This window comes from Macaca mulatta, chromosome 15 (assembly GCF_049350105.2).
Source record: "Macaca mulatta isolate MMU2019108-1 chromosome 15, T2T-MMU8v2.0, whole genome shotgun sequence".
In the NCBI taxonomy this organism is placed as follows: domain Eukaryota; kingdom Metazoa; phylum Chordata; class Mammalia; order Primates; family Cercopithecidae; genus Macaca; species Macaca mulatta.
Window position 1 is genome coordinate 39,758,957 of NC_133420.1, and position 12,455 is coordinate 39,771,411.

Consider the following 12,455-nt stretch of genomic DNA (forward strand, 5'->3'; position numbering starts at 1 on the left):
ATGGCATAAACCCGGGAGGCGGAGCTTGCAGTGAGCTGAGATCCAGCCACTGCACTCCAGCCTGGGTGACAGAGCGAGACTCCGTCTCAAAAAAAAAAAAAAAAAAAAAAAAAAGAAAAGAAAAACTGACCTAATGAATTAACATCAGTTCATGTTGTGAGTTGTGATGTTGTTTAGTTTTCTGTTGCAGGCAACAGGAGATCTTTTTCTCTCTCTCTCTCTTTTTTTGCTCATTCTCCTTCTCTATAAAACATTGTAGTTTCATGACTCAATGTGAACGCATGGTCCACCTAAATGGGTCAAGAGGCAGAGAGTTTTGGTGAGCAGGCATCTGGGCTCTAATATCCACAGACTTGGGCTCCAGTCCTGGTTCTGCTGCTTATTCACGGTACAAATTAAAGCAGTTGATCTGATCTTGCTAAACTTCAGGTTTTTGTAGTTTTTCTTTTTCTTTTATTAATTGGAAAAACAATGAAAAAAAGTACGTACTTCATGGCATTATTGCGAGTATTAAAGGAAATAAGAGTCACAAAGCACTGATAAACCCTCAATAAATTTTAGTTATGGTTACTATCAGCTAACTTCTGGTATAATTTTTAAGGGGTGTGATTGTTGACTTTCTTTTTTAAATTAAATGAAAATTAAGCCTCATTATGCTTCAAGGGAAAAAGTAAAAAGAGAGAAAATGGTTAAAATGAGTTTTATTTTACCTCATTTGCGGTAATGAATAAATGCAACTCTCCAAAGTAGGGGTGCGTCAGGAGTGATAATCCTTCCAGATGATGGAAAGAAGTCCAGAATAGTAGATAAAAATAATTTCCAGCTCCGACATGGCTACCTAGAAAAGGTGTGTGCATTAAAAAGTGTCAGGAAGATATCCAGAGAAGAAATCAGGGCACAGCCTTGAATAATCTAGAAAGCTTCCTTAGAACTCCAGGTACTGAGGCATATATTTGACCTCAGGGCGATCTACCTACAGGGAAGTTTCAGGACAAGCTCAGAGCAGGGTTTAGAGCAAGTTTCTACAAACTGTGTACAGAAATTAGAAAAAAAAAACCACAACACAATGCTTCTCTGAGAGTGACAAATATGGGTCTAGTCCTAGAAGGTAGGAATAAGCACATAACACCAAATTCTAAAAGGTGATAAAAATGTCTAACTGTTGAAAATATTCGAAAAATATTGAAAATACATTGTACAAGTGCATACATTATGAAGTAATAGTCATATTTCTATTTCATATGACTGTGAAAGATAGAAGTAGAAAACAAAATCATAGAAAAACTATGAGTGCAACAATTGCACTGTCTTATAGGGGAATCTTCTTCTTTGACCATGTCCAAGGACATTGGGAGTTCCAGTAATGTTTGTCACACGATTTCTGTTGAATGTTAGGCTCATAATGTATAAAGACTTGGACTTATTATAGAACTCAAAATGGTCTTTTTACTAGCGATTTAAAGTACTCAAAAGGGGTTTCCTCTGAAGAATAGGGCAAAAACTGAATTTGGGGCATGAAATCAGGTGTGGACTCACAGGAACTCTGGCTCGACATTGATTTCCAGTGTGCTAGACTTAAGCTCTTTAACTTCTTCTAACAGAGGGTATGGGCAGGTCCAACATCTGCAGTCACCTGCATATTTTATGGTTCCCTGTACGTTATATTAGAACAAGAAGAAATACCAACACAGATATATTCTTGAAATCCTATATTTTAAGTATCTTCATTTTAAATTTTTATACAAAAATTTCTTTGAAACTCAGTTATATAAACACAAATTGTATACAAAAAGGCCATTTATATCAATACAACCATTTCCTTACAAGTTTATTTATGTAAGATTTAGAACTTAGGTGCAGCAAACCACCATGGCACATATATACCTATGCAACAAATCTGCACATTCTGTACATGTATCCCAGAACTTAAAGTAAAATAAAAAATAATAATAAAAGGCAAAAAATTCCTTCTATTTCCCTTTAAACCATTAAAACAATTTTTATCTTTTAAAACAAACAACAACAACAAACATTTAGAACTTACACCCAAAGTGTGCAATGCAATGAAATCGATGCCATTATACAGACACGTTTTTAATTAACTCAAGTTTATTTACTTATTTTTTATGAACAACTTTTTAAAAATACACTCAGAGAACTCTGTGACTTTAGAAACAAATTGATTTGTCTACATTTTCATCTCAATGAAGGCAAGTTGGTCTTCCTCTCTACCTCACCAATGTTCTCCTTATAATAGACCCTGATTTTTGCTTGAGATTACCAAGGTTACAGTCCTGGATAGATACGTAATACAGAACCAGAGAAATGGCAGATAACTCCTAGGAAAAAAAAGTCACCATGAAGGGGACTACATAATTTTCTTGCTCTTGTTTCTCAACTTTTGAAAGGCAGGAACATAAGACACTAGGTACCAGGGAAAGAGGGCTAGCTCTCTTCACCTTGATGGGCCTTAAGTCAGTAAAACAGGAGGTAAACAGCATTACCGGGGCAAACAGCATACATCAGTGTAAAAATCCTACCCAGATGTAGAACAGACCTAAGCCAATTGCCATGGATATTAATAAATTAAGAGAAGACACAGAAAAATCTATTTGAAGATAAACATGAAAGGTTCAAACCAGGCAGAGGTTCAAAAGCTGAGAAGAGTGTTCTACTGTCCTTGGAGAGATGATAGATAGTAGTGGTCCTATAAAGTAATAGTAACCTTAAACTTCATAAAACAAGAAGTTCTATTTGAATTACTCCCACTGGTATTCTCCTTCTTATTGGCTGTATTTATTTAGCAACATACAAAGCAATGACTATGATTTCGATCATGTGAAAGATTGGTCTTGGAAGCCATGCAGGAATTGTCATTGAGAAACACGCTTTCAGAAATGAGGTGTTTTGGTTTGTGTTTTGCTTACTTGTGTTGCTTTCTCTTAGAACAAGATATGGATCTTAATTATTGTCTTGTTAACATATGCGTGGGAAGTTTAGTGAGAGAAAACAGAAATATCATCCAGAAGTGGAAAGAAATCCGATCAAATTTTCCTTCCTTCCTTCCTTCCTTCCTTCCTTCCTTCCTTCCTTCCTTCCTTCCTTCCTTCCTTCCTTCCTTCCTTCCTTTCTTCCTTCTCTCCCTCCCTTCCTTCCTTTTTTTCTCTCTCTCTTTCTTTCTTTATTTTCTTTTAAAAAATTTTCTTGAGTCAGGGTCTCACTCTGTCACCCAGGCTGGACTGCAGTGGTGCAATCACAGCTCACTGCAGTCTGGACCTACTTGGGCTCTAGCAATCCTCCCACTTTAGTCCCTGGAGTAGCTGGTACTACAGGTGCGTGCCACCACACCTGGCTAGTTTTTTGTAGAAACAATGTTTTGTCATGTGGCCCAGGCTGGTCTGGAACTCCTGGGCTCAAGCGAGGCACCCTCCTCAGCATCCTAAAATGCTGGGATTACAGGTGTGAGCCACAGTGCCCAGTCAAATATTTCTACCAGAGAGATTTTAGCAAGAAGATGAGAAGCTATTGAGTTTCAGTGTCACATTAGAGCAATGAATATATGGATAAATATTTTTAAATGCTGGTTATCATTGTAAGACTTAATGTGTGTTTAGAAATAGGTATTTTGGTCGTGTTTGTGTTTAAGATCAAGATCCCAATTATCATGAGCTACTGTTAACAGGAAAGGTTTTTTGAGAAAACTTGTAGCTAATATACTTAAATTTTATTTAAGATCTACTCACCCCATAGTTGCTAATTAATAATGAATGGAAAATAAATGACTTTTGGTATCAGTTTATTTTTAGATTTAATGGTCACAAAAAGACATTGCAATCACTTACCTCTATTTTAATTGCTGTTTCAATAATTTCAGCCGTTCAAACTTCATTTAAGAGAGGAAAGATGAGCCAATGAGGTTTTACATATCTTCAGTGATTGATGCAACATTCAGACAAGGAGATACAAGGAGATGTAGCATTCAGACAAGGAGATACATTTAGTACGTGTCTAGTACATCCGCCTCATACACATTATCTCATTTAATCTTCACTCTACTTATTAGGCATGATTTTCTCTTTTACAGATGAGAAAACAGAAGCACACAGAATTAGTCTAAGTTACTTAGCTAGTAAATAGAAGAACCAAATGTGTATTAATCCCAATCCTTATCTCTTACCTACTATACAATGCTACCTGAAATAATAATTTACTGAGTGATATTATTAAGTAAATCAACAACCATTATTAAGTGAATAAGCCTAAAATTTGATACATTCTGTTTAATAAAACTATTAAATAAAAAATATTAGGCAGTGTTTTCCAGTACCAGCACTAGACTAGGAATACAGAAAATCTGAGCTGCCATCAACACTGAGTACCTTTGATAAGTATAACCAACTCCGTTGACCTCAGTTTTCCTATAAATGAGAAGATGGGCTTGATAAACTCTAACTCACAACATCTGGTTGGCAAAAAGTTAGTACCTTATAGAACTTGAGAGGCTTGCATTCCACCTGAAGAACCTTGAGTTGGGATTCGGCTTTACTTATGAAACCATGGATTACTTACATGCTGGTACTAGAGCCCTCCTTGACTGGTGATTCAACTATTCCATAAATCTGCTTTTAGTGCCCCACCATGATGTGTGTATTGTTTAAGGGTAGGAATCTCATCAGCACTTTTTTTCTATAGTAGAATTTCAAAGTTAATACATAAATATCTGTTAAATGAAGTTTTGACTGTGAAATGTGCTGTTTTTATGGAGTTCCAGTAATAACCACTTGTGTACTAAAAACTACATTTCATATAATATAATGGGTGCTATTTCATAACCCAGGCTTCAGATATTCTAATTGGACTTTCTATAGATTATGTGAATTATGAAGAGTTATAAACCTGACTATATGTTTAATTACTCCAAAGACTTTGGTTACCAAAATGTGCTTGAGTTTGTTTACACCAGGAATGACCAATATGTGATACATTGGTCTCTGCTGTCCCACCTGTGCCTATAGTGGGCATTGTTAACAGTACATACCCATTATCACAGTTCCTGGTACTCAATAAAGAACTTCAAGCTTTTCACTACCTATTGTTTAGAAATGGCACATAAATTGACATGTACTTGCCTTTACTAGTCTAACACGAAAAAAAAAAAAAAAAAAAACCCACACATTTGACTGGAACCACAATATCGGACCAGAAAGCCCTTTCTTCTTAGGAGGTCACTTTTAATAAGCATTAAGAATCAGGGTATCAGACTCTCATCTCTTCCAAAGAACTGTATGAAATACCTGGACAGTGACTGTGAAGAATATACAGGAGCTAGGTAGCTGTCCACAGCTTGAAATTTGCTATTGGTCTTGTTTAAGCCACTGGGGACATTTTTCTTCCTGGTAGGAGTTATAAACCTGGCACATACCAGGGGAGTCATAAAATCCTCTCTCATATCTTTAATCAATCATGACTAGTATATCTACCATACATTCTGCAAGTTTAAAATAGAATAAAGTCACATTATAATCTTTCTCCCAGCAGCTAGACTGCCTTTCAGCACAATGACCCACACTCTATGGCTGTATTAACAGATACCATCTATTCTTTAATGGAGCTCAGCCGTGGGGATTAGCTACCTGTAATGCAGTTTGGGCTGTCAAGCACTCTACCAAACCACTAACACATTACAAGTTATAGGCATCAATTCTTTCTAAGTGAAAAGGCATTTCACATTCAAAACACTTCAAACCTAATAACGGGAAATTATCATGATGGATCCCCTTCAGCTGCCGAAAAGTAAAGAGATGGAGAGAAAAAAGACAGGCACCCAATCAAAAAATTCATATCAATTCTTTTTGATCTACCTGGGGCAGATTAAACCCGAGTAGTGGATAAGGTTGTCAAAAAGATTGCAGGAGCTCAGCTGTGGATGAGAAGTGTTTCTGTTTGATGGGAGGAGGAAAATTCTAATAAAATAGAAATAAAATCCAACATAAGGGAGATCCCAGAGTGGCCTGGGCAGTCTAGGAAGGCCGGGTAACATACTTCACACTTAATTGCTCTCATGTTCAGTGTTACACCAGGATGTTGAAAACACCCAAGAGAATCTAACCTGGAGCAGAATCTTGGAAGAGAGATCCACAAAAGCAAGGGAAGCTGAAATGTTCTCTCCCCTGTTCCATTTCATAGGCCCTTCCAACTATGGTCAGGCTGTCAGTTGGTCAGAAGCTTCCATTGACTTCGGAGTCAGGCAGGAGTCAGAGATGCTTATATTACCCCACATTTGGACTACGTGCCAAAATTACGTGTCATCCTGCTGCTATTTCCATGTGACTCCATCACATTCATTCCATCATTCATTCACTGTTAAATTCATTTATACAATTAGGTATCCAACTTTGGTTCTATATCTGTGAATTCACTGGATGGCATGGAGGGAAGTTTAAGAGGCTTTCATGAAAATCAAAGGAATATAAAACACACCTGAACAAAACTAAACTATTACTTTCCTGTCTCACCACCACAGAGATAGAATAACGTTTATCATATTTCACCATTAAAAAATCTTCTAGTTCAGGTCTGGCAAATATGTTTCAACTAGTCAGTAGAAGGGTTGGGTTGACAAGGACGCTGAGGCCCAATCTGTGCTTATTGGAAAGGGGAGTTGGAACTCACTCCGACGTCTATGGAGGGAAGAAAGAAAGGCGTGGAGCACTCCTGCTGACTCTGCCATCTCTAACCTAATTAGATTTCCATTTTCAGTTCCCTTCCTTTTAAACCTTTTTTTTAAAACCACTACCAACTTTATATCCCATCATTTGATGACCTCGAGCAAGTGATTTAATCCATTTAATCTCACTTTTCAGAATATTTAAAATGGAGCTGTAGCACAATGTCTTTTTCTGTTTTTTGTTTGTTTTTTGTTTTCTTTTTTTTCAAAAATATATTTATTCAGAACTTCCAGGCACTTACAGTTGTTATGGATATAACAGCATGTTCCATAGACAAAGTCCACAACCTCATGGAGAGGGACTGACGGTAGTCAAAATAATTACACCAATATATAATGTCTAATTAGATTCTCTGTTAATTAAATTCTAGCTAATTGCTGCAAAGGAAAAACACATGTAATAAAAAAGTCATACAAAAAAAAAAGAAACTCATTATTATCTGGGATGGGGCAGAGGGATGGCATTGAGAAAGTTTTCCTGGAGCAAATAATGTTTAAACAGATTTGAAAGACATATAGACATTAATTAGGCAAAGAAGCTGAAGGAACAGCATGTGCAAAAGCCCTGAGGTGGGAAGGAGAATGACATTTTTAAGAAATAAAGATTGGCACAGCTAGAGGCTAGAGAAGAAGGGAAAGGTGGCATGAGGTGATGCGCTGGATCATGTAGGGCATCCCAGGGCATGTTGAAGATTTTGCTTTTTATTCTAGTAACAACTGGAAAGCATTAAAGGATTGTAAGCAGGGGAGAGCTATGGTCAGATATGCATGTTGAAAAGATCACTCTCCCAGGATTAGAAAGATCTCATCAGGAAAGGCAAGAAGGGAAGCAGCAGGAGACAGTATTAAGTTTGGTTGCTCATTTGTTTGCTTGTTTGTTTTCTCTAGTAATATGGGGAGAAATGACAAGATTATGTTGTCGTTTTGATTAGACCAGCAGTTAGGCTTAAGGGTAAAAAATGGTATGAAAATTGATGCCCAAGATGAGTCACAAAAGTACCAGGTTTATGATTTTAACATATTGAAAAGAATTAACATTTATTTTACTTACTCTAACCATGACATTATGTTATGCCGTGAACCATCCAAATTCTGGTCTTACTTAATTCTTATAAATGCTCTATCAAGTAGTCATTATTATAATATTCAGTTTATAAGAAGGGGGAAAAAAGACTCAAAAATACCCTGTGGAACGAAGAGAAGATCAGGCCTATGCTTTGGGAGATAGAAAGAATTAAAACCAAAACAACAGCTGAACTGCAGCCCTGCTCCAGTCTCCTAATTCTGGAGGATGCATCTCCACCCAGTCACTCTGGAATGGATCCTCCCTGCTCACACCCTCTGCTCTTTGTCAATCCCTGCGCATCCTCATATCCTCTGAGCTACTGTGTCTGCTCGGCTACCTGAATCCCCATGCTTATATACTAGTCCAGCTTCCAGAAGGAAACAATGTAGGTGAGGAAACAGACAGGAAGGATGGGGTTAATTTTTCTTAGAACTCGTTTTCTGAAAATGCCCAGGACTGGAACACTGGTTCCATTTATTTTGTGATTCATCCAGAAGCCTGAAGGGCAGGACACATTTTCACCCCTGTCAAAAACGGGCTGAGGAGACCAGGGCTATGTAACTGAGTGAGAGGATACAGTTTAGGAGCCTCTGTTAAGACTGTCTCATTAGTCATACAGCATTTGCACATTGATGACTGAAGGCAGAATATGACCTTAATTACATTATTATGCTAAAATAATGCTTTCCTTGAGGGCCAGGGGACAAATGGAGAGGAATGGACTCAGCATCTTTCAGCCAAGGATGGAAAATACCAAGATATTTTATGACAGATAATTAAGAGAGAGGTGGCTAGGGAGGGGAGGAGGGAGGCATGGAAAAGGAAAACAAATCATATATCTTGAGTGTATTTTGTTTCCAGGAACTAAAGAACTGAGTTATGTATATGTATATATTTTATACAAAATAGTAATGATGCCAGTGAATTTGTATTACAAACAGCTAATAAAACACAAGAATAAATACGTATATCCTAATTCTTTGGAGTTTTCAAAGCACTTTGACACAGGAAAGGCACTATTGTGTTATGGTTTAAGGAGGCTAGTCAGGCACACATCTTTCTTTCCCATAGGTTCAGAAATAACAGAGAAATAGTCCCAGAAGCCAGATAAGACACAAAATAGAAGTTCCTTGCTGTTAAAGCAGTATTGCAGAATGTGTTTTGGCTCTGGGGCTATTATCAGACTTCCTACCAAAGTGTGTATCCCCACACTCTACCATCAACCACCTAAGTACAAGCAGAGGGGCTGGAGATAGGGCAGTTAACTCACAGGGAGCCTGCAGGCATGACCTTCCAAGGAGCTTCTTCTATATGGAGACCCTTCCTCCAACCCATTACTACACTGTGATTCCTTCTGTGGGGAGAAGCCAGCTGGGAGAAGGAGACTGAAGTGCTTCAGAAAACAGACGTTCTGTCAGGAAAATGTCAAGATATGAGAATGAGGTTCTTGTGATCATGCTGCAAAGTTCTAAAAGCATGGACTTTAGAGAAGAGCAGACAAGGCGCTTAGTAGGTTGTTTCCTACATTCCTTAAACAAATCAGTAGTCCTCATTCCTGTTTATAAATAAGGAATGCTGTCTTTATTGAAAAATTTGATGTTTTGTGCATCATGGAAGCTTTGTATTAATTTAGATGTTTAATCTTTTTATTTTGAAAATATATCAACATATTATTATATTAAAATATAATTTATCTTTTTTACGTCTTGTTGCACTAGCATGCTATCTGCACATATGAAGTGTTCAGCAAATGTTCTTGAGCATATTGAATTGTGTAATAAAAACGATTCCTATACACAAGGATCTATCAATATAAAATGAGACTGTTTTGCAAAGAATGGTATGAATTTAATACGTAGCAAATGAACTACTGGCAGTATTCCAAGTGATTAGAGGTGATATATTTTAAATATTTATAAATGTAAATAATATTTAAAAATTTTGATAGTCATTGTGCAGAACTATCACATACGTACATATACAGGCTTATAATGCAAATATGTGCATATAGATAATTACATCAAATTTTTAATTTAGCAGATGAGACAAAGAATGAGGCTTAAATACAAAAATGTTTTTAAAAGTTAGTAAATGTAAAGAGACAGTCAGGTCAGTAAACTATGGACAGCACAGAGATTGGGCAAAATATCTAAAACAAATGCACAGATAACTGTAACTTGGGAAGCTCTACAATAAACACAAACACTTTAAGGTCAAACTGAAAAAAATTATAATAAGTACTCTACTAGATGCAGAAAACATGAGCAGCAATAATTGAGTAAAAAGGGAAATTAACACTAACAGGTAGGGATTTGGGAAGACTGTAAGGAGGAAACAATTATTAAACTAGTCCTTGACGGTTGAAAAGAATGTCAAGATACAGATTTGAGGCCATTCTCTAAAAATGTGAAGTCCAAACTGCAAACTTCATTTTATTATGGGGTCTAATTCTGTTTCAGTCAGCTGGCCACATCTCTATGCCATTCATGAAGAATGGGATACGTTTCTAATCCCCATGAAGAATTATTTGTGTTGCAGTTTAAGGTCACAGAGTTGATGACAATAATTTCCCACCTCTCCTTTAATATTGCCTGATCATCTTCTAAATTTGTTTATGATGCATTCATAGCTAAGAACTCAATTAAGGGTGTTCATATCCCACACAAGTGTGATCAGCAGCACCTGGAAACAATAACAGTGCCTCCCCCACATACATCCTGTTTCTTGTAAATTTTATGTCACAAAATGAAAGTCAGTTACAGATCCGTTAAGTGGGGGTTGTAATGGGAGGAAGAAGCAGAGAGCTCTATCTGGGTTGAAGAAGATAAGCTGCATAAATCAGCACACCTTGCAGCTGAACATTTCTTTAAATAGCTGAACAGGAAAAGAACATGCTTGTTCTATTAATATCAGCATCACTCCCTCCTGTCTTTAGTGGAAACCAGCCCGAGATGTTGAGTGGGGAAAAAGCCACTATCTCGTGCCCAGGTGCGATGCATCCAGCCATGATTGTGCATCTGTCAATGTTGCCGTATTGAAATTGTCCCTGGGGCAGAACTTTTCCCAGAATGTTCTTGGAATCAGTCTCCCCTATATTCCTATTTCATCCAAATGTATGCATTTTGTATTTCAGTCTAATGGGTTTTCTTTCTCTCACCTGAAGACTGAGTTGACAAAATTTGAGGGTTGGTTTTTTTTTCAGGTGGAAATACACAAGTCCACACCTAGATAAGGCAGTAACTGTCTCAATTTTAAAACATTTTCCCCTATGCCTATAGATCCTACATAAAGTTTTAATTTAATTTGTATGTTATTTTATTTAATATACAATAAATTTTTTGCAGAAAGCAAAATACAAGATATATCTCAGCAAGAAGAAAAATAGTCAAAATCATACAAACCAAATATAATCGTTTTGGTGTGAAGATAACCATATTTACAATGCCTTGTGTGAAACACCCTATGGTTGGATGTGTTCCAGAATTTGTTTACATTTTAGAAAGTTAATTTGGACTGTATTCATTATATGGCACATCACCAGCAGCAGATTCTTGGGAAGAATTAGTGAAAAGGATGAATATTCACATTCTGTGGGACCAAAGTTTATAAATAAATTCATGTCAGTTCAGGTTAGGTTTTGTGGTCAAATGTGTTTGGCAACGAATATAAAAAGTACATTTAATTTTTGGAGTGCTTTGGATTTCCAAATTGAACATTGATGCTCACACTATTACTATTCTCTAAACTGCTTTGCTGCATAATAAGTATATTATGAACAGCTTTTAATGTGAAAGAAATATACATCTCCATCACTGAATATTAAATTTTCACTGTTAAAATTTTAATACATACATATTTTTAAATGCAAATTATACAGAAATGCAAAACAAAGACGCTGAGTACCATTTCATACCACCTCCAGAGATAATCACTGTTAGCCAGTATATGCCCTTCTTAGCCCTCATTTTATTCCTACACAATGTTATACAAAATTATTTATTTAAAATATTAGAATAATAATATACATGCCATTCTGAAGTCTTGTTTCTCCTGGTAATATATTTTAGAAATACTTTCATGCTATATATAAAGATCATCTTCATTCTTATGAATGACTTCATAATAGTACATTTAATGGATGGATTTTCTCCTTCCCTCCTCTCATTTCATTCCATTCTTCTTCTGACAATTATTTATTGTTTCTAACACTGTTCTAGCTGCTATGAATGAAGACAGAATAAATCTGACCATTCCTGAATTTAGCATACATAAGTTATGAAGGAGAGAAAGACAAAGAACAAGACACAAAAGCACAGTATATAGTATGTTAGACAATAAGATGGAAACTGAATCATTAAGAGGATAGGGTATACCAACCTGGGCTACAAAGTTTAGATAGGATGTTCAGGGATGCAGAATAGCCACCCCTTACAAGGCAAATGTAGTAAAGTGTTAAAATAAAGGGTAAGTGAGGGTGTGAGGCAAGCAGATATCTAGGGGAAGAAGAGAGTCAAGACAAAGAGAATGTCAAGTGCAAATATTTTGGTGCAAGAACAGGCCTGGCATGCTGTGGTAACAAAAAGGAAACCAGCATGACTGGAGTCAGCTAAACAGAGGGAGAAAGTAGCAAGACATGTGAGAGATGGAATGAATAGCTAGATT